Source organism: Oncorhynchus nerka, linkage group LG11, assembly GCF_034236695.1.
Source record: "Oncorhynchus nerka isolate Pitt River linkage group LG11, Oner_Uvic_2.0, whole genome shotgun sequence".
In the NCBI taxonomy this organism is placed as follows: Eukaryota; Metazoa; Chordata; class Actinopteri; order Salmoniformes; family Salmonidae; genus Oncorhynchus; species Oncorhynchus nerka.
Window position 1 is genome coordinate 18,271,062 of NC_088406.1, and position 27,402 is coordinate 18,298,463.

A 27,402-nucleotide genomic window follows, 5' to 3' on the forward strand; every position below is an offset into this window, starting at 1 on the left:
TCAGCCCAGTCAAAACTGTTCGCTGCTCTGGCCCCCCAATGGTGGAACAAACTCCCTCACGACGCCAGGACAGCGGAGTCAATCACCACCTTCCGGAGACACCTGAAACCCCACCTCTTTAAGGAATACCTAGGATAGGATAAAGTAATCCCTCTCACCCGCCCTCCCCCTTAAAAGATTTAGATGCACTATTGTAAAGTGGCTGTTCCACTGGATGTCATAAGGTGAATGCACCAATTTGTAAGTCGCTCTGGATAAGAGCGTCTGCTAAATGACTTAAATGTAAAAAAAAATGTAATGTCAATAGCTCTCATAAATACAAGCAGTGATGAAGTCAATCTCTCCTCCACTTTGAGCCAGGAGAGATTGACATGCATATTATTAATATTAGCTCTCTGTGTACATCCACGGGCCAGCCGTGCTGCCCTGTTCTGAACCAATTGCAAGTCATTTTTTGTGGCACCTGAACACACGACTGAACAGTAGTCCAGATGCAACAAAACTAGGGCCTGTAGGACCTGCCTTGTTGACAGTGCTGTTAAGAAGGTAGAAATTAGGGCCTTTAGGACCTGCCTTGATGATAGTGCTGTTAATTAAGAAGGTAGAAACTAGGGCCTGTAGGACCTGCCTTCTTGAGAGTGCTGTTAAGAAGGTAGAAACTAGGGCCTATAGGACCTGCCTTGTTGACAGTGCTGTTAAGAAGGCAGAAACTAGGGTCTGTAGGACCTGCCTTGTTGATAGTGCTGTTAAGAAGGTAGAAACTAGGGCCTGTAGGACCTGCCTTGTTGACAGTGCTGTTAAGAAGGTAGAAACTAGGGCCTGTAGGACCTGCCTTGTTGACTGTGCTGTTAAGAAGGTAGAAACTAGGGCCTGTAGGACCTGCCTTGTTGACTGTGCTGTTAAGAAGGTTGAAACTAGGGCCTGTAGTACCTGAAGGTAGAAACTAGGGCCTGTAGGACCTGCCTTGTTGACAGTGCTGTTAAGAAGGTAGAAATTAGGGCCTTTAGGACCTGCCTTGATGATAGTGCTGTTAATTAAGAAGGTAGAAACTAGGGCCTGTAGGACCTGCCTTCTTGAGAGTGCTGTTAAGAAGGTAGAAACTAGGGCCTATAGGACCTGCCTTGTTGACAGTGCTGTTAAGAAGGCAGAAACTAGGGTCTGTAGGACCTGCCTTGTTGATAGTGCTGTTAAGAAGGTAGAAACAGGGCCAGTAGGACCTGCCTTGTTGATAGTGCTGTTAAGAAGGTAGAAACTAGGGCCTGTAGGACCTGCCTTGTTGACAGTGCTGTTAAGAAGGTAGAAACTAGGGCCTGTAGGACCTGCCTTGTTGACTGTGCTGTTAAGAAGGTAGAAACTAGGGCCTGTAGGACCTGCCTTGTTGACTGTGCTGTTAAGAAGGTTGAAACTAGGGCCTGTAGGACCTGAAGGTAGAAACTAGTGCCTGTAGGACCTGCCTTGTTGACAGTGCTGTTAAGAAGGTAGAAATTAGGGCCTTTAGGACCTGCCTTGATGATAGTGCTGTTAATTAAGAAGGTAGAAACTAGTGCCTGTAGGACCTGAAGGTAGAAACTAGTGCCTGTAGGACCTGCCTTGTTGACAGTGCTGTTAAGAAGGTAGAAATTAGGGCCTTTAGGACCTGCCTTGATGATAGTGCTGTTAATTAAGAAGGTAGAAACTAGGGCCTGTAGGACCTGAATTGTTGACAGTGCTGTTAAGAAGGTAGAAACTAGTGCCTGTAGGACCTGCCTTGTTGACAGTGCTGTTAAGAAGGTAGAATTTAGGGCCTTTAGGACCTGCCTTGATGATAGTGCTGTTAATTAAGAAGGTAGAAACTAGTGCCTGTAGGACCTGCCTTGTTGACAGTGCTTTTAAGAAGGTAGAAATTAGGGCCTTTAGGACCTGCCTTGATGATAGTGCTGTTAATTAAGAAGGTAGAAACTAGGGCCTGTAGGACCTGCCTTCTTGAGAGTGCTGTTAAGAAGGTAGAAACTAGGGCCTATAGGACCTGCCTTGTTGACAGTGCTGTTAAGAAGGCAGAAACTAGGGTCTGTAGGACCTGCCTTGTTGATAGTGCTGTTAAGAAGGTAGAAACTAGGGCCTGTAGGACCTGCCTTGTTGACAGTGCTGTTAAGAAGGTAGAAACTAGGGCCTGTAGGACCTGCCTTGTTGACTGTGCTGTTAAGAAGGTAGAAACTAGGGCCTGTAGGACCTGCCTTGTTGACTGTGCTGTTAAGAAGGTTGAAACTAGGGCCTGTAGTACCTGAAGGTAGAAACTAGGGCCTGTAGGACCTGCCTTGTTGACAGTGCTGTTAAGAAGGTAGAAATTAGGGCCTTTAGGACCTGCCTTGATGATAGTGCTGTTAATTAAGAAGGTAGAAACTAGGGCCTGTAGGACCTGCCTTCTTGAGAGTGCTGTTAAGAAGGTAGAAACTAGGGCCTATAGGACCTGCCTTGTTGACAGTGCTGTTAAGAAGGCAGAAACTAGGGTCTGTAGGACCTGCCTTGTTGATAGTGCTGTTAAGAAGGTAGAAACAGGGCCAGTAGGACCTGCCTTGTTGATAGTGCTGTTAAGAAGGTAGAAACTAGGGCCTGTAGGACCTGCCTTGTTGACAGTGCTGTTAAGAAGGTAGAAACTAGGGCCTGTAGGACCTGCCTTGTTGACTGTGCTGTTAAGAAGGTAGAAACCTGAAGGGCCTGTAGGACCTGCCTTGTTGACTGTGCTGTTAAGAAGGTTGAAACTAGGGCCTGTAGGACCTGAAGGTAGAAACTAGTGCCTGTAGGACCTGCCTTGTTGACAGTGCTGTTAAGAAGGTAGAAATTAGGGCCTTTAGGACCTGCCTTGATGATAGTGCTGTTAATTAAGAAGGTAGAAACTAGGGCCTGTAGGACCTGAATTGTTGACAGTGCTGTTAAGAAGGTAGAAACTAGTGCCTGTAGGACCTGCCTTGTTGACAGTGCTGTTAAGAAGGTAGAATTTAGGGCCTTTAGGACCTGCCTTGATGATAGTGCTGTTAATTAAGAAGGTAGAAACTAGTGCCTGTAGGACCTGCCTTGTTGACAGTGCTTTTAAGAAGGTAGAAATTAGGGCCTTTAGGACCTGCCTTGATGATAGTGCTGTTAATTAAGAAGGTAGAAACTAGGGCCTGTATGACCTGCCTTCTTGAGAGTGCTGTTAAGAAGGTAGAAACTAGGGCCTATAGGACCTGCCTTGTTGACAGTGCTGTTAAGAAGGCAGAAACTAGGGTCTGTAGGACCTGCCTTGTTGATAGTGCTGTTAAGAAGGTAGAAACAGGGCCAGTAGGACCTGCCTTGTTGATAGTGCTGTTAAGAAGGTAGAAACTAGTGCCTGTAGGACCTGCCTTGTTGACAGTGCTGTTAAGAAGGTAGAAACTAGGGCCTGTAGGACCTGTCTTGTTGACAGTGCTGTTACGAAGGTAGAAACTAGGGCCTGTAGGACCTGCCTTGTTGACAGTGCTGTTAAGAAGGTAGAAACTAGGGCCTGTAGGACCTGCCTTGTTGACAGTGCTGTTAAGAAGGTAGAAATTAGGGCCTGTAGGACCTGAAGGTAGAAACTAGGGTCTGTAGGACCTGCCTTGTTGATAGTGCTGTTAAGAAGGTAGAAACTAGGGCCTGTAGGACCTGCCTTGTTGACAGTGCTGTTAAGAAGGTAGAAACTAGTGCCTGTAGGACCTGCCCTGTTGACAGTGCTGTTAAGAAGGTAGAAACTAGGGCCTGTAGGACCTGCCTTGTTGACAGTGCTGTTAAGAAGGTAGAAACAGGGCCTGTAGGACCTGCCTTGTTGATAGTGCTGTTAAGAAGGTAGAAACAGGGCCAGTAGGACCTGCCTTGTTGACAGTGCTGCTAAGAAGGTTGAAACTAGGGCCTGTAGTACCTGCCTTGTTGACAGTGCTGTTAAGAAGGTAGAAACAGGGCCTGTAGGACCTGCCTTGTTGACAGTGCTGTTAAGAAGGTAGAAACTAGGGCCTGTAGGACCTGCCTTGTTGACAGTGCTGTTAAGAATGTAGAGCAATGCTTTATCATGGACATACTTCTCCCCATTTTAGCTACTGCTATATCAATATGTTTTGACCATGACAGTTTACAATCCAGGGTTACTCCAAGCAGTTTAGTCACCTCAACCTGCTCAATTGCCACATAATTTATTGCACAATTTAGTTGAGGTTTAGGGTTTAGTGAATGATTTGTCCGAAATACAATGCTTTTTGTTTTAGAAATATTTAGGACTAACTTATTCCTTGCCACCCACTCTGAAACTAACTGCAACTCTTTGTTAAGTTTTGCAGTAATTTCAGTCGCCGTAGTAGCTGACATGAATAGTGTTGAGTCATCCGCATACATAGACACACTGGCTTTCCTCAAAGCCAGTGGCAAGTCATTAGAAAAGATTGAAAAAAGTAAAGGGCCTAGATAGCTACCTTGGGGAATTCCTGATTCTACCTGAATTATGTTGGAGAGGCTTCCATTAAAGAACACCCTGTCACACCCTGATCTGTTTCACCTGTCCTTGTTATTGTCTCCACCCCCTCCAGGTGTCTCTTGCTTTCCCCAGTGTTTTTATCCCTGTGTTTCCTGTCTCGCTGGGCCAGTGTATTTATCCCTGTGTTTCCTGTCTCTCTGTACCAGTGCATTTATCCCTGTGTTTCCTGTCTCTCTGGGCCTGTGTATTTATCCCTGTGTTTCCTGTCTCTCTGTACCAGTTCGTCTTGTATGTTTCCAAGTCAACCAGCATTTTTCCCCTTTGCCTGCTTTTTGCATTTCTCCTTTTTCTAGTCCTCACGGTTTTTACCAGTGGTGGGCCGTCAGGGCCAGCAAGGCCTTCTCTGCTGGCCTAAACATCATCAGAATATATATTTTTTTTAAATATACTTTCCCACAAATATGTATTAAATTATTCCCCAGAGTAAGAGTTACAATCTTCATTTCATAGCGTTCCTCTTGGTTGCACTGCTTCCAGCCCCAGGTTGAGATTTGGAGGGCTGGTCTTTATGTTAGATCTTTTATCCAATCATATTCAGCCATCATGTGTTGCCAGGGGTCTAAAATCTGCCCTCAGGCCTTCAGAATCAACAGTGCGGGCGCTTGTAGCTTAAAGTGAATGGAAATTGAAATTGAGTGTCAACCAATCAGCTTTGGAGTTGGCTATTGTACGCCTGCTGGCTGGCTCCAGTGTTACACAGGAGCCAGCTAGCAGGCGTAGTGCGTGCACGTCTTTTGATTGGATTACCAATATTGAGAGGCAGGTCCTATATGGGCAGGTCTCAGAACTAGGAATCTGAAATTGATCAACAAATTAATTTGCGTACTACTAAGCTGTTTTTTCAACCCACAATGGCGGATTTGGTCGAGGATATAATTATAACGCCATTCTCAAGACAAACTTTTCAAGAAAAGTTAGACATTGTCAGGAGAGGTAGACGCCGACGCTACAAAGCCTGTCACAGGCGGGAAAGGGGTTCGTTCGCCACTTTCAACTATGAATGACTCACAGGCTCCGAGAAGCACTGCAAACTGTACTGCTGGGAATGCCTATTATTTGCAAGTGATTTATTTGGTGTTTGGAGCCACACTGGCTTTGCAAACCTGAGTTGTCTAACCAAGGCAGCAACGAGACAACAAAGTACGGCTGGGCACTTACAAGCAATGATGCTTTTGAAAACTTTAGGGGACACCCGAGTGGATCTACAGCTCAACGGACAGGGCAACGAAGCTGCACAATGAAAAGATATTGTACTCTTCCCCTGCAATTCTCTGAATAAAAATGTCAATTTCAAGGTAACGCAACGCCTGGTTATACTGCGTTTCTGTCTAAATGTATAGTGTCTAGAGCCATGGCATCATAATGATGGTAATAAGAGGTGGATTCATTCGGGTGGGACTGTGTAGGACTTCACTGAAGGCCCAGGCCCCAGAACCACGGCACGCTACTGGTTTTGACCCTTGTCCGTTTCTGGACTTTGTACACAACTGCCTGACCTTTCTGCCTGCCTTGACCATGAGCCTGTCTGCCGCTCTGTACCTCCTGGACTCTGTACACGCCTGCCTGACCTTTCTGCCTGCCTTGACCATGAGCCTGTCTGCCGCTCTGTACCTCCTGGACTCTGTACACGCCTGCCTGACCTTTCTGCCTGCCTTGACCATGAGCCTGTCTGCCGCTCTGTACCTCCTGGACTCTGTACACGCCTGCCTGACCTTTCTGCCTGCCTTGACCATGAGCCTGTCTGCCGCTCTGTACCTCCTGGACTCTGTACACGCCTGCCTGACCTTTCTGCCTGCCTTGACCATGAGCCTGTCTGCCGCTCTGTACCTCCTGGACTCTGTACACGCCTGCCTGACGTTTCTGCCTGCCTTGACCATGAGCCTGTCTGCCGCTCTGTACCTCCTGGACTGTAAGAGTAAGACCTATGTGTTTGAGGAGTTCCTGTTTACGTGACAGGGAAGAATGAGGAAGCTTGAGCAGCACCCCAGTTTGTCTGTCAAAGTACAGGGAGAAGATGACAAGGTGAGGGGTAGAAAGAGAGGGAGAACGGTGGAGGATAGCCTCCTCTGCGAAGCAGGGATGTTAAAGTGTATTCTGTCTGTGTGTATATCAATCACTCAATCACATTCATGTATAACAACCTTTTTACATCAGCAGATGTCACAAAGTACTGACACAGAGACCCAGCCTAAAACCACAAACAGCAAACAATGAAGATGTAGAAGCACGGTGGCTAGTAAAAAATCCCTAGAAAGGCAGGAACCTAGGAAGAAACCTAGAGAGAAACCACGCTTTGATGGGTAGATGTTTTACCTAGTGTTTACATTTACATTGACATTTAAGTCATTTAGCAGACGCTCTTATCCAGAGTGACTTACAAATTGGTGCATTCACCTTATGACATCCAGTGGAACAGCCACTTTACAATAGTGCATCTAAATCTTTTAAGGGGGGGGGGGGGTGAGAAGGATTACTTTATCCTATCCTAGGTATTCCTTAAAGAGGTGGGGTTTCAGGTGTCTCCGGAAGGTGGTGATTGACTCCGCTGTCCTGGCGTCGTGAGGGAGTTTGTTCCACCATTGGGGGGCCAGAGCAGCGAACAGTTTTGACTGGGCTGAGCGGGAACTGTACTTCCTCAGTGGTAGGGAGGCGAGCAGGCCAGAGGTGGATGAACGCAGTGCCCTTGTTTGGGTGTAGGGCCTGATCAGAGCCTGGAGGTACTGAGGTGCCGTTCCCCTCACAGTCCGTTACCTTGTGTGTGTCCAGGTGAGCCTGTGGGAGGTGCGTCCTTCTGATCTAGATGAATACCTGGTCAGTCTGAATGCCATCCAGAAGCGCTGGGTCTACCTGGAGCCCGTGTTTGGACAGGGGGCTCTGCCCAGGAAACAAGCCCGTTTCAAATAAATCGACGAGGACTTCAGGCACGCCTGTCACTCTGTACGGTTCTGTTCTATCTGGTCCATTGTCCATGTTGTACTGTGTGTGTGTGTGTGAGCGTGAGCGTGTGTGTGTGTGTGTGTGTGTGCGCGTCAGGTCCATTATGGCTGACATCCAGAGATACAGCATGGTGACGTCTCTGAGCTCTCAGGACGGCATCAGAAACTCCCCCATCACCATCTTAGACCAGCTCCAGCGTTGCCTGAAATCACTCATCGGGTTTCTAGAGGTACCGAACGATCAACTACCAACCAGGAATCAGTAAATTAACACCAATAAATCTATACCTCAATGGACAACTTTCACCTAGATTCAGCTGGTCAGTCTATATCATGGAAAGAGCAGGTGTTCATAATGTTTTGTACACTCAGTGTAGAAGTGTATGTCTCTATCCCTTATAGGAGAAGCATTCTGCATTGTCGTGGTTTTACCTGCTGGAGATTCTGGGCCAGGCAACAAACGCCACTGTCATACAGTAACAAATAAAAAAGCTGTCCTCTGGTGAAACTGATGTGTCTGTAATGACAGTGAATATGCTGTAACTGTGTTCTCTATAGGCACCAACATTGTGGACTTGCGTTCTCTAGAGGGAGAGGTGATCCCCTCAGGAACCTCATTCACATCTCCAACAGCATAAAGGTAGGGGGTGAAGGAGTCACTGGGCAGGAGTAGAAGGGATGGGGGTGGAGGGGTTTAGGGGCAGGAGTAGAAGTAGAAGGTAGGGGGGAGGGGTCAAAGGGCAGGAGTAGAAGGTAAGGGGGTGGAGAGGTCAAGGGGCCGGAGTAGAATGTCACGAACCGGCTCAAAGCCCGTAACAAAAGGGAGACAACGTGGAGATAAGGAGTAACAAAATATATATTTATTAAATAAGTAACTAAGTATAATATACAATGGTGTGTGTAATCAGTAGTGTAAGTGAGTGTTTTGCATGCATGCATGTGATAATGCAGGGTGTTGAAAGATGCTAAAGCAAACAACCAAAAAACCACCAAGAAACACAACAAAATCTATAAATGTGTCTGCATGGAGAGAGTCTCCTCCGTGAATGGGGAAGTGGTGTATTTATCCTGGGAGACACCGGGCCCAGGTGTTTCCCATGTAGCTGACGACCCTCCCAACTCCGCCCACCAGCATCCTAATAAGGAAACAACACAGAGAGGATACAGCAGACAGAGTGGGAGGGTCGTCACATTCCCCCCCATAAAACCGGGGACCAACAAGGACCCCGGAACAAAATACCAACCTCTGAGTTCCAAATTGACACAGCTTCTGCGCCACAAATTGATGAGGGGTTACGTGTTCACACTTACAATTTGCCCAGCCAACCTCCTCCCCAAACCTTAGCAACCTTCGCACAGGAAGCAACATTTAAGAGGAAAGAAGAAAACAAGACCAGGAGGGAGCAGACGGGACAGAGAACATGACAATACGAAACAATGGTCAGTCATTTAAACATTTAGGAACAGGGCGCACGAGAGAGCGCCTCAGCAATCACGTTTTCAGTCCCCCGGATGTGCCGCACATCGAGATGAAATGATTGTAACAATAAACACCATCGCATTATCCTCTGGTTTGGACACATCATGGACCTCAAAAAATTGAGGGGGTTATGGTCGGTGTAGACCACAATAGGTACTACCCCCGACCCGACATAAACTTCGAAGTGTTGTAGCGCCCAAATGAGTGCTAGCGCTTCCTTTTCAATAACCGAATAGTTCAACTGAATCTTTAAACTTTTTGGAAAAGAAACTAACAGGCCTCTCAACCCCAAACACATCTGCTTCCAGCAAAACTGCACCTGCCCCCACATGACTAGCATCCACCTGCAAGGTAAATTACAAATCCACGCGAGGAGCAGCCAGCACCGGAGTTGAGGTAAGCAACCTCTTTGCATCTTCAAAAGCGTGTTGACAACGAGTAGACCAAACGTAAACAGCCTTAGCTTTCAGCATATCTGTCAAGGGAGTGACCACAGTAGAGAAGTTATTACAAAAACTACGGTAATTACCAATCATGCCCAAGAAACGCATCAGTTCCTTTTTAGTAGTTGGTGGTGGAAAAGCATCAATAGCCACCACTTTAGCCCGAACAGGACGCACTTCACCCTGCCCAACCACTTTTCCAAGGTATGTAACGGTTGCCTGAGCAAACTCACATTTAGCCAGATTGATTGTGAGGCGACCCGCAGCCAGACGTTCGAACAAGGCTTGAATACGGGACAGATGTTCTTCCCAAGTATCTGCATATATCACTACATCGTCCAAATAAACAGCGGTCAGACCGGCGACAACCCTGTTCATAAGTCGCTGAAAAGTGGCAGGTGCATTACGCAGACCGAAACTCATTACCGACTACGAGTACAGACCAAAGGGTGTAATAAAGGCAGAGATTTCACGTGCCCTACTGGTCAGTGGCACCTGCCAATAGCCTTTTAACCTCTTGAACCTCTGGGGGCAGTATTTCATTTTTGGATGAAAAACGTTCCCGTATTAACCTCTTCAGTCGACCCTCTACTTTTTTGAACATTTTGTTAAAAATCGCGCAACATTTCAGCGCCCTGCTACTCATGCCAGGAATATAGTACGTTCATATGGTTAGAATGTGTGGATAGGAAACCCTCTGACGTTTTTAAAACTGGTTAAATCACGACTGTGGCTATTACATAACGTGCGTTACATCGGAAAGCGCAGGAAAACCTGATCACAGAAAATGGAAATAAATATCCTTGCGCCACTTCCAGCAATTGTTAACAGTGAGCCGAATTAGATAAGACCGAGCATTCAACTCCCACAGCATCCCCATGTTGTCTAGAGTCTTGTGAATTGAATCATCTTTGATTCTTGGTTGAACCGAAAGAGGGGCACGACTTACCTCCGGTCTCCGCCCAGATCATTCCGGAAGAGCTCTCTCCTGAAATGTTTTCCAAGACGACAGCTAATGATTTCTACATCGCCTATGGATGATTTTTATCGCTTATTAACGTTTACTAATACCTAAAGTAGCATTACAAACATATTTCGAAGTGTTTTGTGAAAGTTTATCGTCTACTTTTTGAATTTTAAAAAATGACGTTACGTTGTGAAATCGCTGTTTTTTTCGTTTATCACACAGTCTACATATAACGATATCTTGGCTTTATATGGCCCGATTTAATCGAAATAAAGACCCAATAGTGTTTATGGGACATCTAGGAGTGCCAACAAAGAAGATGGTGAAAGGTAATGACTGTTTTCTATTTTATTGTGCGGTTTGTGTAACGCCGAAATGCTAATTATTTTGTTTACGTCCCCTGCTGTGCTTTTCTGTTGTAGTGTATTGGTGCATGCTATCAGATAATAGCTTCTCATGCTGTCGCCGAAAAGCATTTTAAAAATCTGACTTGTTGCCTGGATTCACAACGAGTGTAGCTTTAATTTGATACCCTGCATGTGTATTTTAATGAACTTTTGAGTTTTAACTAATACTATTAGCATTTAGCGTAGCGCATTTGCATTTCCAGAGCTCTAGTTGGGACGCAAGCGTCCCAAGTAGAGGCAAGAGGTTAAACAAGATATTTTGTCACGAAAAGACAACGTTTGCCATGTTTCTGTCGATATTATGGAGTTAATTTGGAAAAAAGTTAGCGTTTTAATGACTGAATTTTCGGGGGTCTTTCTCAGCCAAACGTGATGAGCAAAACGGAGCGATTTCTCCTACACAAATAATATTTTTGGAAAAACTGAACATTTGCTATCTAACTGAGTCTCCTCATTGAAAACATCTGAAGTTCTTCAAAGGTAAATGATTTTATTTGAATGCTTTTCTTGTTTTTGTGAAAATGTTGCCTGCTGAATGCTAGGCTTAATGCTATGCTAGCTATCAATACTCTTACACAAACGCTTGTTTTGCTATGGTTGAAAAGCATATTTTGAAAATCTGAGATGAGGGTGTTGTTAAAACAAAAGGCTAAGCTTGAGAGCCAATATATTTATTTAATTTCATTTGTGATTTTCATGAATAGTTAACGTCGCGTTATGGTAATGAGCTTGAGGCTATAATTACACTCCCGGATCCGGGATTGCTCGTCGCAACAGGTTAACAGGTCAAATTTGCTCACAAACTTAGCTGCACCGACTTGATCAACACAGTCCTCCATCCGAGGAAGAGGAAATGAATCTGGCTTAGTGACACGGTTTACCTTACGGTAGTCCGTACAAAATCGGTTTGTTCCATACGGTTTACATTTACATTTTACATTTAAGTCATTTAGCAGACGCTCTTATCCAGAGACTGACCAAGATACAGGGAGAAGCCCAACTGGAGAAAGAAGGCTCTGCCCTCTTACTCTCCAGCATGTACTTGACCTCAGCATCCAGACAACGTAGTTTCTCTGAAGAAACTCTATAGAAATGCTCACGAATGGGGTCAGCATCTCCAATGTCAATATCATGTTCTATTAATTTTGTACGTGTAGGTGTATCAGAAAACAAACCTGGAAATCTCTGAATCAAACCAACCATCTCTTTCCGCCCATCAACAGGTAGGTGAGTGAGAAGACTGTCTAAAATATCCAGTGTCTCTGAATTGTTCAATCTACCCTTCAATATACAATCGTCAAGACCATCTCCTCATGCACAGATCTAGCACGACAAGAACCCAAGGAAACAACGGTATCAGCCAAAAGAACAGGTTTTACCGTCCTCTGTAGAATCCCACTGTTCAGTCTCAGAGGACCGTGCATAATAGGGTTTTAACAGATTTACATGGCACAGCTGGTGTGCTTTCCTCTGTTTTGGAGTGGCAACTAGATAATTTTGCTCAGTGTACTGGCGCACCACGGTATATGGACTGTGAAACTTGGCTTGAAAAGGAGAACCAACAATTCTCAGCAGAGCAAGAACCTGGTCACCCGGACTAAAGTGACGAGGCTCAGTTCGGCGATCAAATATGCCCTTCATCCTCTCCTGTGAAGATGATAACTTCTCTTTAGCCATTTCACCAGCGGTGTACAGCCATTGCCGGAAATCACACACGATAATAGGGACTGAGAATGCTCGGGAGACTTCCAGTCATCTTGGAGAACAGATAAAAGTCCATGCACCCTATGTCCAAACACAAGGTCATTTGGACTGAAACCCGTGCTCTCCTGTGAAACATCCCTAGCGGCTAACAGTAACCAAGGCAACCCCTCCTCCCAATCCTTATCCGTCTCTATACAATAAGCTCTCAACAAAGACTTAAGTGTTTGATGGAAACGTTCCAGTGCTCCTTGACTTTGCGCGTGGTAGGCGCTAGACAAATTGTGTTTAACCTCTTGCCTCTACTTGGGACGCTTGCGTCCCAACTAGAGCTCTGGAAATGCAAATGCGCTACGCTAAATGCTAATAGTATTAGTTAAAACTCAAAAGTTCATTAAAATACACATGCAGGGTATCAAATTAAAGCTACACTCGTTGTGAATCCAGGCAACAAGTCAGATTTTTAAAATGCTTTTCGGCGACAGCATGAGGAGCTATTATCTGATAGCATGCACCAATACACTACAACACAAAAGCACAGCAGGGGACGTAAACAAAATAATTAGCATTTCGGCGTTACACAAACCGCACAATAAAATAGAAAACAGTCATTACCTTTCACCATCTTCTTTGTTGGCACTCCTAGATGTCCCATAAACACTATTGGGTCTTTATTTCGATTAAATCGGGCCATATAAAGCCAAGATATCGTTATATGTAGACTGTGTGATAAACGAAAAAAACAGCGATTTCACAACGTAACGTCATTTTTAAATTCAAAAAGTAGACGATAAACTTTCACAAAACACTTGAAATACGTTTGTAATGCTACTTTAGGTATTAGTAAACGTTAATAAGCGATAAAAATCATCCATAGGCGATGTCAAAATCATTAGCTGTCGTCTTGGAAAAAATTTCACGAGAGAGCTCTTCCGGAATGATCTGGGCGGAGACCGGAGGTAAGTGGTGCCCCTGTTTCGGTTCAACCAAGAATCAAAGAGGATTCAATTCACAAGACTCTAGACAACATGGGGATGCTGTGGGAGTTAAATGCTCGGTCTTATCTAATTCGGCTCACTGTTAACAATTGCTGGAAGTGGCGCAAGGATATTTATTTCCATTTTCTGTGATCAGGTTTTCCTGCGCTTTCCGATGTAACGCACGTTATGTAATAGCCACAGTCGTGATTTAACCAGTTTTAAAAACGTCCGAGGGTTTCCTATCCACACATTCTAACCATATGAACGTACTATATTCCTGGCATGAGTAGCAGGGCGCTGAAATGTTGCGCGATTTTTAACAAAATGTTCAAAAAAGTAGAGGGTAGGAGCAACTAGTTAATATGGAGCTGTTGAAGAACCTGACTAAACAGATTAGAGGCGAAATTAGATCCTTGATCACTCTGAATGACCTTAGGGATTCCAAACAATGAGAGAAACTGAGTCAAAGCTTTTAAGACAGATTTAGTCGTGATAGATCGGAGAGGATAGGCAGCAGGAAACCTAGTGGTCTGACACATCACAGTGAACAGGTAACTGCTACCCTTTTTAGAACGAGGCAGAGGACCCACACAGTCAATAATCAGATACTCAAAAGGTTGGCTGAGTACAGGAATAGGAAACAATGGTACTGGTTTAATAGCTTGATTGGGCTTACCAGTTAATTGACAGGTGTGACAAGTTTTGATAAAATCAGAAACATCCCTCTTTAATCTAGGCCAAAAGAAATGTCTTAATATGCGATTGTTGGTTTTCCTCACCCCCATATGTCCAGCAACGTCGCTGTGAGAAGTTTCCAAAACCAACTCACGAAGATTAACTGGTACAACAACCTGACTAATTGCCTCCCCCAGAAAACAACTATAATGAGACCCACTTTCTCATCAGGACATCCTCTTGGAGAAAATAGCCATGGGCGTCACCTCCCAACTGTTCTACAGGCACAATTTGATCACACAACTCTTCCAACGTGGGGTCATCCCGTTGCGCGTTGATTAGATCTGAGCGGGTTACAGATAACGGAACAGGGAAAACAGTGACATACTTTGTATTATCATCATTAGTCGGCGCAGTGACCAGTTCGCCACGGCTCATAGAACGTGTCACTGCACACGCAGAGAACACCTCTGGGAAACTCTGTACACTCTCATCAGGAATCCCAACAAATGACGGCTTATTGGAAACCACTAGAGATGGAAACACGACAGGCCATACACGCTCACCAGCCAAGTCTTCGGCGACCTTCAACAGCTGTTCTTTAGTAACTAAATCTAACAACTTCTCCGATGGAAAGCGAATTAACTCATCTACATAAGACGCCATAGTCACATTTTTTTTATTGCTCTTCCCCTCTGCTGAGCACACCAGACCACAACCTGAGAATTGACAATCACCCTGAGCACCACAGAAGAGAGATGAAATACGGAGCTTCCCCAAAACCTACAATAACTAAACCCTAGTCTTCGTGCGGATTTGCGGTGGGAATTTATGCACTGTAACCCGCTGGCAAGGAAAAACTCCCCAGCATGCTGGCAAATTCCACCAAGCCACGGATGTGCCCCCGAGACAACTGCTCAGTCCACAGACACCACACAAAAACAACAAACATTAACCATGCCCAACATATTCCAAAAAATGAAACACGTCGCTAAGCATATCAGGGGAAAAAGGCTATAGCTCCGGGTAGCAAGTTCCACTACCCTACCCAAATCTCCCACCGAGGTACACAGCCGATTACTCACCTCAGACTGACATCCCACCAGAAAGTAGAACAAGAGTTTCCAGGCTAGGCAGGGCCTGGAAACTAACCATTATACTCTCTCCAACGCAGCACACGAACCAAACACGTACCTCCACGGTCTCCCAAACCAATAATTCAAAAATCCCGGATGAGCCCCCACTTGTCACAAACCAGCTCAAAGCCCGTAACAAAAGGGAGACAACGTGGAGATAAGGAGTAACAAAATATATATTTATTAACCTCTTAAGTCGACCCTCTACTTTTTTGAACATTCTGTTAAAAATCGCGCAACATTTCAGCGCCCTGCTACTCATGCCAGGAATATAGTATATGCATTTGCTTAGTCTGTGTGGATAGAAAACACTCAGACGTTTATAAAACTGGTTAAATCACTGCTGTGGCTTTACCAGAACGGCATTTACATCGAAAAGCACAGGAAAAACTGATCACTGAAAATGGGAAAATATATCCATGCGCTACTTGAACCCATTGATAAAGGTGAACCACAATTAATTGACTGAGGTTGCAGTACCTACAGCTTCCACACGGTGTCTAGAGTCTTGTCATTTCCCTTCGAGTTTTTTCTTGGTCAAACACATGCAGGGCACCGTATCTCCTATGGTCTAGGACCGGATATTTTCATTGAGTTTCTAGCCGGACATTTTTCCAGACGGACAGCTAATGATCTTTACATCGCCTCCTGATGAATTTTATCGCTTATTAACGTTTACTAATGCCTAAAGTTGCATTACAAACGTATTTCGAAGTGTTTTGTGAAAGTTTATCGTCGACTTTTTGAATTTTAAAAAATGACGTTACGTTTTGAAACTATGTTTTTTTCGTTTATCACACAGTCTACATATAACGATATCTAGGCTTTATATGGACCGATTTAATCGAAATAAAGACCCAAATAGTGTTTATGGGACATCTAGGAGTGCCAACAAAGAAGATGGTGAAAGGTAATGAATGTTTTCTATTTTATTGTGCGGTTTGTGTAACGCCGAAATGCTAATTATTTTGTTTACGTCCCCTGTGGGTCTTTTGGGGTGTTACATGCTATCAGATAATAGCTTCTCATGCTTTCGCCGAAAAGCATTTTAAAAATCTGACTTGTTGCCTGGATTCACAACGAGTGTAGCTTTAATTCGATACCCTGCATGTGTATTTTAATGAACTTTTGAGTTTTAACTAATACTATTAGCATTTAGCGTAGCGCATTTGCATTTCCAGAGCTCTACATTTACATTTACATTTAAGTCATTTAGCAGACGCTCTTATCCAGAGCGAATTACAAATTGGTGCGTTCACCTTAAGACATCCAGTGGAACAGCCACTTTACAATAGTGCATCTAAATCTTTTAAGGGGGGTGAGAAGGATTACTTTATCCTATCCTAGGTATTCCTGAAAGATGTGGGGTTTCAGGTGTCTCCGGAAGGTGGTGATTGACTCCGCTGTCCTGGCGTCGTGAGGGAGTTTGTTCCACCATTGGGGGGCCAGAGCAGCGAACAGTTTTGACTGGGCTGCGCGGGAACTGTACTTCCTCAGTGGTAGGGAGGCGAGCAGGCCAGAGGTGGATGAACACAGTGCCCTTGTTTGGGTGTAGGGCCTGATCAGAGCCTGGAGGTACTGAGGTGCCGTTCCCCTCACAGCTCCGTAGGCAAGCACCGTGGTCTTGTAGCGGATGCGAGCTTCAACTGGAAGCCAGTGGAGAGAGCGGAGGAGCGTGGTGACGTGAGAGAACTTGGGAAGGTTGAACACCAGACGGGCTGCGGCGTTCTGGATGAGTTGTAGGGGTTTAATGGCACAGGCAGGGAGCCCAGCCAACAGCGAGTTGCAGTAATCCAGACGGGAGATGACAAGTGCCTGGATTAGGACCTGCGCTGCTTCCTGTGTGAGGCAGGGTCGTACTCTGCGGATGTTGTAGAGCATGAACCTACAGGAACGGGCCACCGCCTTGATGTTAGTTGAGAACGACAGGGTGTTGTCCAGGATCACGCCAAGGTTCTTAGCGCTCTGGGAGGAGGACACAATGGAGTTGTCAACCGTGATGGCGAGATCATGGAACGGGCAGTCCTTCCCCGGGAGGAAGAGCAGCTCCGTCTTGCCGAGGTTCAGCTTGAGGTGGTGATCCGTCATCCACACTGATATGTCTGCCAGACATGCAGAGATGCGATTCGCCACCTGGTCATCAGAAGGGGGAAAGGAGAAGATTAATTGTGTGTCGTCTGCATAGCAATGATAGGAGAGACCATGTGAGGTTATGACAGAGCCAAGTGACTTGGTGTATAGCGAGAATAGGAGAGGGCCTAGAACAGAGCCCTGGGGGACGCCAGTGGTGAGAGCGCGTGGTGAGGAGACAGATTCTCGCCACGCCACCTGGTAGGAGCGACCTGTCAGGTAGGACGCAATCCAAGCGTGGGCCGCGCCGGAGATGCCCAACTCGGAGAGGGTGGAGAGGAGGATCTGATGGTTCACAGTATCGAAGGCAGCCGATAGGTCTAGACGGATGAGAGCAGAGGAGAGAGAGTTAGCTTTAGCAGTGCGGAGGGCCTCCGTGATACAGAGAAGAGCAGTCTCAGTTGAATGACTAGTCTTGAAACCTGACTGATTTGGATCAAGAAGGTCATTCTGAGAGAGATAGCGGGAGAGCTGGCCAAGGACGGCACGTTCAAGAGTTTTGGAGAGAAAAGAAAGAAGGGATACTGGTCTGTAGTTGTTGACATCGGAGGGATCGAGTGTAGGTTTTTTCAGAAGGGGTGCAACTCTCGCTCTCTTGAAGACAGAAGGGACGTAGCCAGCGGTCAGGGATGAGTTGATGAGCGAGGTGAGGTAAGGGAGAAGGTCTCCGGAAATGGTCTGGAGAAGAGAGGAGGGAATAGGGTCAAGCGGGCAGGTTGTTGGGCGGCCGGCCGTCACAAGACGCGAGATTTCATCTGGAGAGAGGGGAGAAAGAGGTCAGAGCACAGGGTAGGGCAGTGTGAGCAGAACCAGCGGTGTCGTTTGACTTAGCAAACGAGGATCGGATGTCGTCGACCTTCTTTTCAAAATGGTTGACGAAGTCATCTGCAGAGAGGGAGGAGGGGGGAGGGGGAGGAGGATTCAGGAGGGAGGAGAAGGTGGCAAAGAGCTTCCTAGGGTTAGAGGCAGATGCTTGGACTTTAGAGTGGTAGAAAGTGGCTTTAGCAGCAGAGGCAGAAGAGGAAAATGTAGAGAGGAGGGAGTGAAAGGATGCCAGGTCCGCAGGGAGGCGAGTTTTCCTCCATTTCCGCTCAGCTGCCCGGAGCCCTGTTCTGTGAGCTCGCAATGAGTCGTCGAGCCACGGAGCAGGAGGGGAGGACCGACCCGGCCTGGAGGATAGGGGACATAGAGAATCAAGGGATGCAGAAAGGGAGGAGAGGAGGGTTGAGGAGGCAGAATCAGGAGATAGGTTGGAGAAGGTTTGAGCAGAGGGAAGAGATGATAGGATGGAAGAGGAGAGAGTAGCGGGGGAGAGAGAGCGAAGATTGGGACGGCGCGATACCATCCGAGTAGGGGCAGTGTGGGAAGTGTTGGATGAGAGCAAGAGGGAAAAGGATACAAGGTAGTGGTCGGAGACTTGGAGGGGAGTTGCAGTGAGGTTAGTGGAAGAACAGCATCTAGTAAAGATGAGGTCGAGCGTATTGCCTGCCTTGTGAGTAGAGGGGGAAGGTGAGAGGGTGAGGTCAAAAGAGGAGAGGAGTGGAAAGAAGGAGGCAGAGAAGAATGAGTCAAAGGTAGACGTGGGGAGGTTAAAGTCGCCCAGAACTGTGAGAGGTGAGCTGTCCTCAGGAAAGGAGCTTATCAAGGCATCAAGCTCATTGATGAACTCTCCGAGGGAACCTGGAGGGCGATAAATGATAAGGATGTTAAGCTTGAAAGGGCTGGTAACTGTGACAGCATGGAATTCAAAGGAGGCGATAGACAGATGGGTAAGGGGAGAAAGAGAGAATGACCACTTGGGAGAGATGAGGATCCCGGTGCCACCACCCCGCTGACCAGAAGCTCTCGGGGTGTGCGAGAACACGTGGGCGGACGAAGAGAGAGCAGTAGGAGTAGCAGTGTTATCTGTGGTGATCCATGTTTCCGTCAGTGCCAAGAAGTCGAGGGACTGGAGGGAGGCATAGGCTGAGATGAACTCTGCCTTGTTGGCCGCAGATCAAGCGTCCCGAGTAGAAGCAAGAGGTTAAATAAGTAACTAAGTATAATATACAATGGTGTGTGTAATCAGTAATCAGTAGTGTAAGTTAGTGTTTTGCATGCATGAATGTGATAATGCAGGGTGTTGAAAGATGCTAAAGCAAACAACCAAAAAACCACCAAGAAACACAACCAAATCTATAAAGGTGTCTGAATGGAGAGAGTCTCTTCCATGAATGGGGAAGTGGTGTATTTATCCTGGGAGACACCGGGCCCAGGTGTTTCCCACGTAGCTGACGACCCTCCCAACTCCGCCCACCAGCATCCTAATAAGGAAACAACAAAGAGAGAATACGGCAGACAGAGTGGGAGGGTCGTCACAAGAAGGTAAGAGGTGGAGGGGTCAAGGGGCCGGAGTAGAAGGTAGGGTGTGGAGGAGTCACTGGGCAGGAGTAGAAGGGATGGGGGTGGAGGGGTTTATGGGCAGGAGTAGAAGGTAAGGGGGTGGAGGAGTCACTGGGCAGAAGTAGAAGGGATGGGGTGGAGGGGTTTCGGGGCAGGAGTAGAAGGTAGGGGGGTGGAGGGGTCAAGGGGCAGGAGTAGAAGGTAGGGGGGTGGAGGGGGCAGGTGTGTGTGTGTGTGTGTGTGTGTGTGTGTGTGTGTGTGTGTGTGTGTGTTCCAGGTATGGCTGTGGGAGTCTGTTGAGATGAAGGAAACTGAAGCAGCTGCTATATGAGTGTGTGTCTGCTAGGAAGAAAGGAAAGGTGGACCCGTCCCGCTACCCATCTCAGGTATGTTTTATCACTCACTGATGCTGTCTCTTATTCTGTTTCTCCTATATGACTCCTGCCTGCCTCGTGTATCTTCTGGTGTAGATCCTGTGTAACTCCTGTCTGACTCCTAATCGACTCCTGATTGACTCCTGTTACGTTCCCCAGTTTATGTGTTGTAGTTTGTGTTTGTGCATGTGTTTATTTCAGGAAATGGCTTCCGGAAATCCTTCAAGCAGCTGATTGGTCGACTCCATGGCTAATTGGAGAGCTGACTCCGCCCCCTCGTCAAGACAGCTGTCTCCAATTACCCATTCAATCTGAAGATATATAAATGCCAGTGTTCTGTTCAGGAGAGAGAGCTTTTTGTAGAGAGATATTCTGAGAGATTTTGCTAGAGATTTTGCTAGAGGTTGATTTTGCTGAGAGTTGGTATATTTTGTGAGTTTGTTGCTCAGATAGAGCTTATTTGATGTTGTTTGTTAGTTTGTTTGAAAATTGTTTAATATTCTGTTTCATTTGTTCCCAGGGGGAGAAGGGGAAGGCACCTTGGGAGTGCTTAGGCAAGAGGCCCGCGGGCATACATATACCCGTAGCATATTCGCTGTCTAGGCACACTAGGTAAGACCTGGGCGGACCACCCCCTGTATTTTAGGTAGGGCACCAGGTGGTGCTAAATTAGGTAAGTAGTGGGTAGGCAGGTAAGATAGGAGAGGGGGAGGTTTTGAGATTTACTTTCTTTGCTTTGGTTCCGTCCAGCCCCTTTTCCCCATATTACCGTGTAAAGGAATAAAGTCCTTGTAAACGGTACCACATTCTGCTTGTTGTCATTTTTTACTCGCACCTACAGTCCATACCTTTTTCGCTTCACAGAGAGTTTAGTTGTAGCAGGGTGTCGCGTTCCCTCTTCATAGAGGCGTGCGTAACATAATGGGGGCTCATCCGGGATTTTTCCATTAAACCACCGGACCCTGATGCTCTGAGCTCTCTCTGTGGTTAGTGATTGAGGTGTGATGGTAGGTTGTGAGTTTGGATGACTTGTTTAGTTAGTGTGTTCAGTAGACTGCATTGTATAAGATGGCTGCATCAGCCATCTCCAAGTTTTTTGACGCGCCCTCTATTGATTGTTTGGTGAGGTTTCGTAAAGTAGACCTTATCGCTATAGCTGACCATTATGGATTTGTTTTCCCTGAGAAAGCCCTAAAGGCTGAGCTTTTGGTGCTAGTCAGGGAGGGTTTAGTGAGAGAACGGATTCTCTCACTGCAAGGAGAGGAGACGGGTAGACCTTCTGATGCCAAGTCGGAGGACAGGGCGGAGGAAGGGGTTCCTCGTACCCCTTTTACATTGCCCCGATTCGATCCTTTATCTTCTGCTTCGGGTCGTTCAGATGGGACTGCTAGGCTGAAGGTGAGGCTGGCTCGGTTAGAAATGGAGCAAAAAGATAAAGAGAGACAGATGAATTTTGAACTTGAAATTAGGAAAATAGAAGCTGACAAGGAGGTGAGGATCCGACAACTGGATCTAGACGCTGGCTCCAGAGCGACTCCACAAGCTGCTCATCATCAAGCCCACTTCGATGTGAGTAAAAACATAGCTTTAGTCCCTCTATTCCGAGAGTCGGAAGTTGATTCTTATTTCTCTGCGTTTGAGCGTGTGGCCGCTGCGCTGCATTGGCCACTCGAGGTTTGGCCGCTCCTGTTACAATGTAAATTGTCTGGGAAAGCCCAGGAAGTAGTAGCTGCTCTCTCCCTGGAAGACAGTTTACACTACGATATGGTTAAAACTACTGTGTTGCGGGCTTATGAGTTGGTGCCTGAAGCTTATAGACAGCGCTTCAGGAACCACAAGAAACCCTCTCACCGTACATTTGTTGAATTTGCTAGGGACAAAGAGTCTCTGTTTAGTCGCTGGTGTTCAGCCAGCAAAGCTAACACCTTTGCTGATATTCGGGAGTTGGTGCTGTTGGAGGACTTTAAAAGTAACCTCCCAGATAGAATTGTAGTTCATTTAAATGAACAGAAAGTGGTGACATTGGCCCAAGCAGCAGTGTTGGCAGATGAGTACGCTTTGACACACAAGACTGTCTTTGGTGCACCACGTTTTGAAGGCCGGACGATTACGTCATCAGTTCTTCGTTCAGGTCGCTTTACCGCTGACAACCCTAAGCCTTTTCATGAAATTCGTGAATGTTTTTACTGTCACCAAAAGGGTCACGTGATTGCGGACTGCCCAGTTTTGAAAAATAAACCAAAACAGTCCCTGTCACCGTCCCCAAAAATGAAAAGTTTGGGTTTAGTCAAGTCTTTGGCTTGTCCCTTGGATGAAGTTATTGATTCAGCATTTGAGAAACCGGATCCTGTCTATGCTCCGTTTATCTCTGCCGGTGTTGTTTCCTTAACAGGAGAACAAGCTGATCAGAAGCCTATCCAAATCCTACGAGACACCGGGGCGGCGCAGTCAGTAATCGTTACTGATGCTTTACCCTGGTCTCCTGAAACGTATTGTGGCTCGCATGTCATATTACAGGGGATAGAGACAAAAACCGTACCTCTACCATTACACTGGGTACACTTAGTGTCAGACTTGGTATCAGGACGTTTCCGTGTTGGTGTAGTGTCTACACTGCCAGTATCAGGAGTCAAATTGCTACTAGGGAATGATATTGCTGGTGGTAATGTCACTCCTGTGTTAGAGGTAGTAGACAATCCAGAAATCAGAACTACAGATGAGAAATTGGTTCAAGCATTTCCACATGTTTTTCCTGCTTGTGCGTTAACGAGGGCACAATCTCGCAAGCTAGGAGATGTGGTGGATTTGGCTAGTTCCATTTTTGAGAATGTTGAGGTAGAAGACAATGCCCCGAGTATGCCTTCTGCAATGCCGACAGTTTTTACCCCCGTAAAAACTAAGGCAGGGGAAAACGAAATTGTGCCCCAGTTACATGACATTCTTTTGTCTGTCACCCCCGAGAAGGTGATTGAATGTCAAAAAGAAGACACCAGTCTTCGCAAGTGTTTTGCTTCGGTAATTTCCATTGTGGAAGCTAAAACTAGAGAGACCGCCTACTTTATGGAAGCAGGAGTTTTGATGCGGAAATGGGCATCTCATGACACCATTAATGACTGGAGTGAAGTGTGTCAAGTGGTTGTTCCTACACCGTTCCGACAGCAGGTGCTGTCACTCGCCCATGACCAGGCGTGGTCTGGACACTTGGGGATCACAAAGACTTATAACCGGGTCCTTCGTCATTTCTTCTGGCCAGGTTTGAAGTCTGATGTGGTCCAATTTTGTAAAACATGTCACATATGTCAACTCACTGGGAAAGTGAATCAAACAGTTCCTCGAGCGCCGCTCTGCCCGATTCCTGTGGTGGGGGAACCGTTTGAAAGAGTGATAATTGATTGTGTAGGTCCATTGCCGAAAACCAGGTCAGGTAACCAGTTCCTACTAACAATAATGTGCAGTGCTACTCGATACCCAGAGGCTATTCCTCTCCGTACTATAACGGCTAAGACTGTGGTGAAGGCACTGGTGAAGTTCTTCTCTACGTTTGGACTCCCTAAAGTAATCCAAACTGATCAGGGATCCAACTTCATGTCTAAACTGTTTTCAAATGTGTTAAAGACATTGTGTATTTCCCATCAGGTCTCCAGTCCGTGTCATCCAGAGAGTCAAGGGGCTCTCGAACGCTGGCATCAGACGCTGAAGGCAATGCTACGCAAGTATTGTATGGATACCAGTACTGATTGGGATGAAGGGGTGCCCTTTGTCCTATTTGCTATAAGGGAAACGATACAAGAGTCCTTAGGGTTCAGCCCTGCTGACCTTGTGTTTGGACACACCCCACGGGGTCCGCTGAAAGTTTTGAAGGAGCATATCTTATCTCCTACACCCAGTAGCGCCCCTAAAAATGTGTTGGATTATGTCAGTAAGATGCGGGAGAGACTGCACGCCGCATGTGCGTTAACCCAAAAGTCTCTCTCCTCGTCTCAAAAACGCATGAAGTTGCATTATGACAAAAAGGCTGTTGGCCGTTCATTTGCACCAGGGGATCAAGTTTTAGTTTTGTTGCCAATCCCTGGCTCATCTCTGTCACGGATTTACTAACTGGGGATGCGTTGGCTTTTGTTATTGCAAAACTAGGTTTGCAATTTTTGTGGTGGGCGTGTTACGTTCCCCAGTTTATGTGTTGTAGTTTGTGTTTGTGCATGTGTTTATTTCAGGAAATGGCTTCCGGAAATTCTTCAAGCAGCTGATTGGTCGACTCCATGGCTAATTGGAGAGCTGACTCCGCCCCCTCGTCGAGACAGCTGTCTCCAATTACCCATTCCATCTGAAGATATATAAATGCCAGTGTTCTGTTCAGGAGAGAGAGCTTTTTGTAGAGAGATATTCTGAGAGATTTTGCTAGAGGTTGATTTTGCTGAGAGTTGGTATATTTTGTGAGTTTGTTGCTCAGATAGAGCTTATTTGATGTCGTTTGTTAGTTTGTTTGAAACTTGTTTAATATTCTGTTTCATTTGTTCCCAGGGGGAGAAGGGGAGGGCACCTTGGGAGTGCTTAGGCAAGAGGCCCGCGGGCATACATATACCCGTAGCATATTCGCTGTCTAGGCACACTAGGTAAGACCTGGGCGGACCACCCCCTGTATTTTGGTTAGGGCACCAGGTGGTGCTAAATTAGGTAAGTAGTGGGTAGGCAGTTAAGATAGGAGAGGGGGAGGTTTTGAGATTTACTTTCTTTGCTTTGGTTCCGTCCAGCCCCTTTTCCCCATATTACCGTGTAAAGGAATAAAGTCCTTGTAAACGGTACCACATTCTGCTTGTTGTCATTTTTTACTCGCACCTACAGTCCATACCTTTTTCGCTTCACAGAGAGTTTAGTTGTAGCAGGGTGTCGCGTTCCCACTTCATAGAGGCGTGCATAACACTCCTGTCTGACTCCTGATTGACTCCTGTCTGACTCCTGATGACTCCTGATTGACTCCTGTCTGACCCTTTTAATTGACTCCTGTCTGACCCTTAATTGACTGCTGTCTGACTCCTGATTGACTCCTGTCTGACACTCCTGATTGACTCCTGTCTGACTTCTGTGTCTCCGGATGTAGATCCTGTGCAGAGGAGATCCAGGTCACAGAGGAGGCGGAGCTAATTACTCAGCTACAGCACTACACCTCTGTAGACACCAGCTCTGAGGAGATGGGAAACACAGGTTTGTGTGTGTGTGTGGTTGCTTGTTAAAATAGCTCATAGGCATGCCTTAGCCCTATCTGATGTGAATTATGTTACTGTAATCACAAACTGCTGTTTTATTTACCAAGTATCAAGTCAGATAACCAGCAAATGTGTCTCCACATCTCCCCATGCTAAAGAGGTCAGATAACCAGTAAATGTCTCTCTCTCCACAGCTCCCCATGCTAAAGAGGTCAGATAACCAGTAAATGTGTCTCTCCACATCTCCCTATGCTAAAGAGGTCAGATAACCAGTAAATGTGTCTCTCCACATCTCCCTATGCTAAAGAGGTCAGACAACCAGTAAATGTGTGTCTCCACAGCTCCCCATGCTAAAGAGGTCAGATAACCAGTAAATGTGTCTCTCCACAGCTCCCCATGCTAAAGAGGTCAGATAACCAGTAAATGTGTGTCTCTCCACAGCTCCCCATGCTAAAGAGGTCAGATAACCAGTAAATGTCTCTCTCTACATCTCCCCATGCTAAAGAGGTCAGATAACCAGTAAATGTGTGTCTCTCCACAGCTCCCCATGCTAAAGAGGTCAGATAACCAGTAAATGTGTCTCTCCACAGCTCCCCATGCTAAAGAGGTCAGATAACCAGTAAATGTGTGTCTCTCCATAGCTCCCCATGCTAAAGAGGTCAGATAACCAGTAAATGTCTCTCTCTACATCTCCCCATGCTAAAGAGGTCAGATAACCAGTAAATGTGTGTCTCTCCACAGCTCCCCATGCTAAAGAGGTCAGATAACCAGTAAATGTGTGTCTCCACAGCTCCCTATGCTAAAGAGGTCAGATAACCAGTAAATGTCTCTCTCTACATCTCCCCATGCTAAAGAGGTCAGATAACCAGTAAATGTGTGTCTCCACATCTCCCCATGCTAAAGAGGTCAGATAACCAGTAAATGTGTGTCTCCACAGCTCCCTATGCTAAAGAGGTCAGATAACCAGTAAATGTCTCTCTCTACATCTCCCCATGCTAAAGAGGTCAGATAACCAGTAAATGTGTGTCTCCACATCTCCCCATGCTAAAGAGGTCAGATAACCAGTAAATGTGTTTCTCCACATCTCCCCATGCTAAAGAGGTCAGATAACCAGTAAATGTGTCTCTCCACAGCTCCCCATGCTAAAGAGGTCAGATAAACAGTAAATGTGTCTCTCCACAGCTCCCCAAGCGAAAGAGGCTTGCTAAGAGGCTGAAGTAATAACTGTCAGTCTAATCTAATGGCCGGCCCCTAATGACCGGCTGGGGAGGAGAAGCTCTCCGACTAATGGGGACCGGCTGGGGAGGAGAAGACTGAGGGAGAGGCCACTGGGGACCCTGGGGAGGAGACTGAGGGAGAGGCCACGGTGATGTGGGGACCGGCTGGGGAGGAGAAGCTCTCCGTCTGAGGGAGAGGCCACGGTGATGTGGGGACCGGCTGGGGAGGAGAAGCTCTCCGTCTGAGGGAGAGGCTACGGTGATAATACCTAAGCATTAGATACAGTCATTTACATTTACATTTAAGTCATTTAGCAGACGCTCTTATCCAGAGCGACTTACAAATTGGTGCATTCACCTTATGACATCCAGTGGAACAGCCACTTTACAATAGTGCATCTAAATCTTTTAAGGGGGGGGGTGAGAAGGATTACTTTATCCTATCCTAGGTATTCCTTAAAGAGGTGGGGTTTCAGGTTTCTCCGGAAGGTGGTGATTGACTCCGCTGTCCTGGCGTCGTGGGGGAGTTTGTTCCACCATTGGGGGGCCAGAGCAGCGAACAGTTTTGACTGGGCTGAGCGGGAACTGTACTTCCTCAGTGGTAGGGAGGCGAGCAGGCCAGAGGTGGATGAACGCAGTACCCTTGTTTGGGTGTAGGGTCTGATCAGAGCCTGGAGGTACTGAGGTGCCGTTCCCCTCACAGCTCCGTAGGCAAGCACCATGGTCTTGTAGCGGATGCGAGCTTCAACTGGAAGCCAGTGGAGAGAGCGGAGGAGCGGGGTGACGTGAGAGAACTTGGGAAGGTTGAACACCAGACGGGCTGCGGCGTTCTGGATGAGTTGTAGGGGTTTAATGGCACAGGCAGGGAGCCC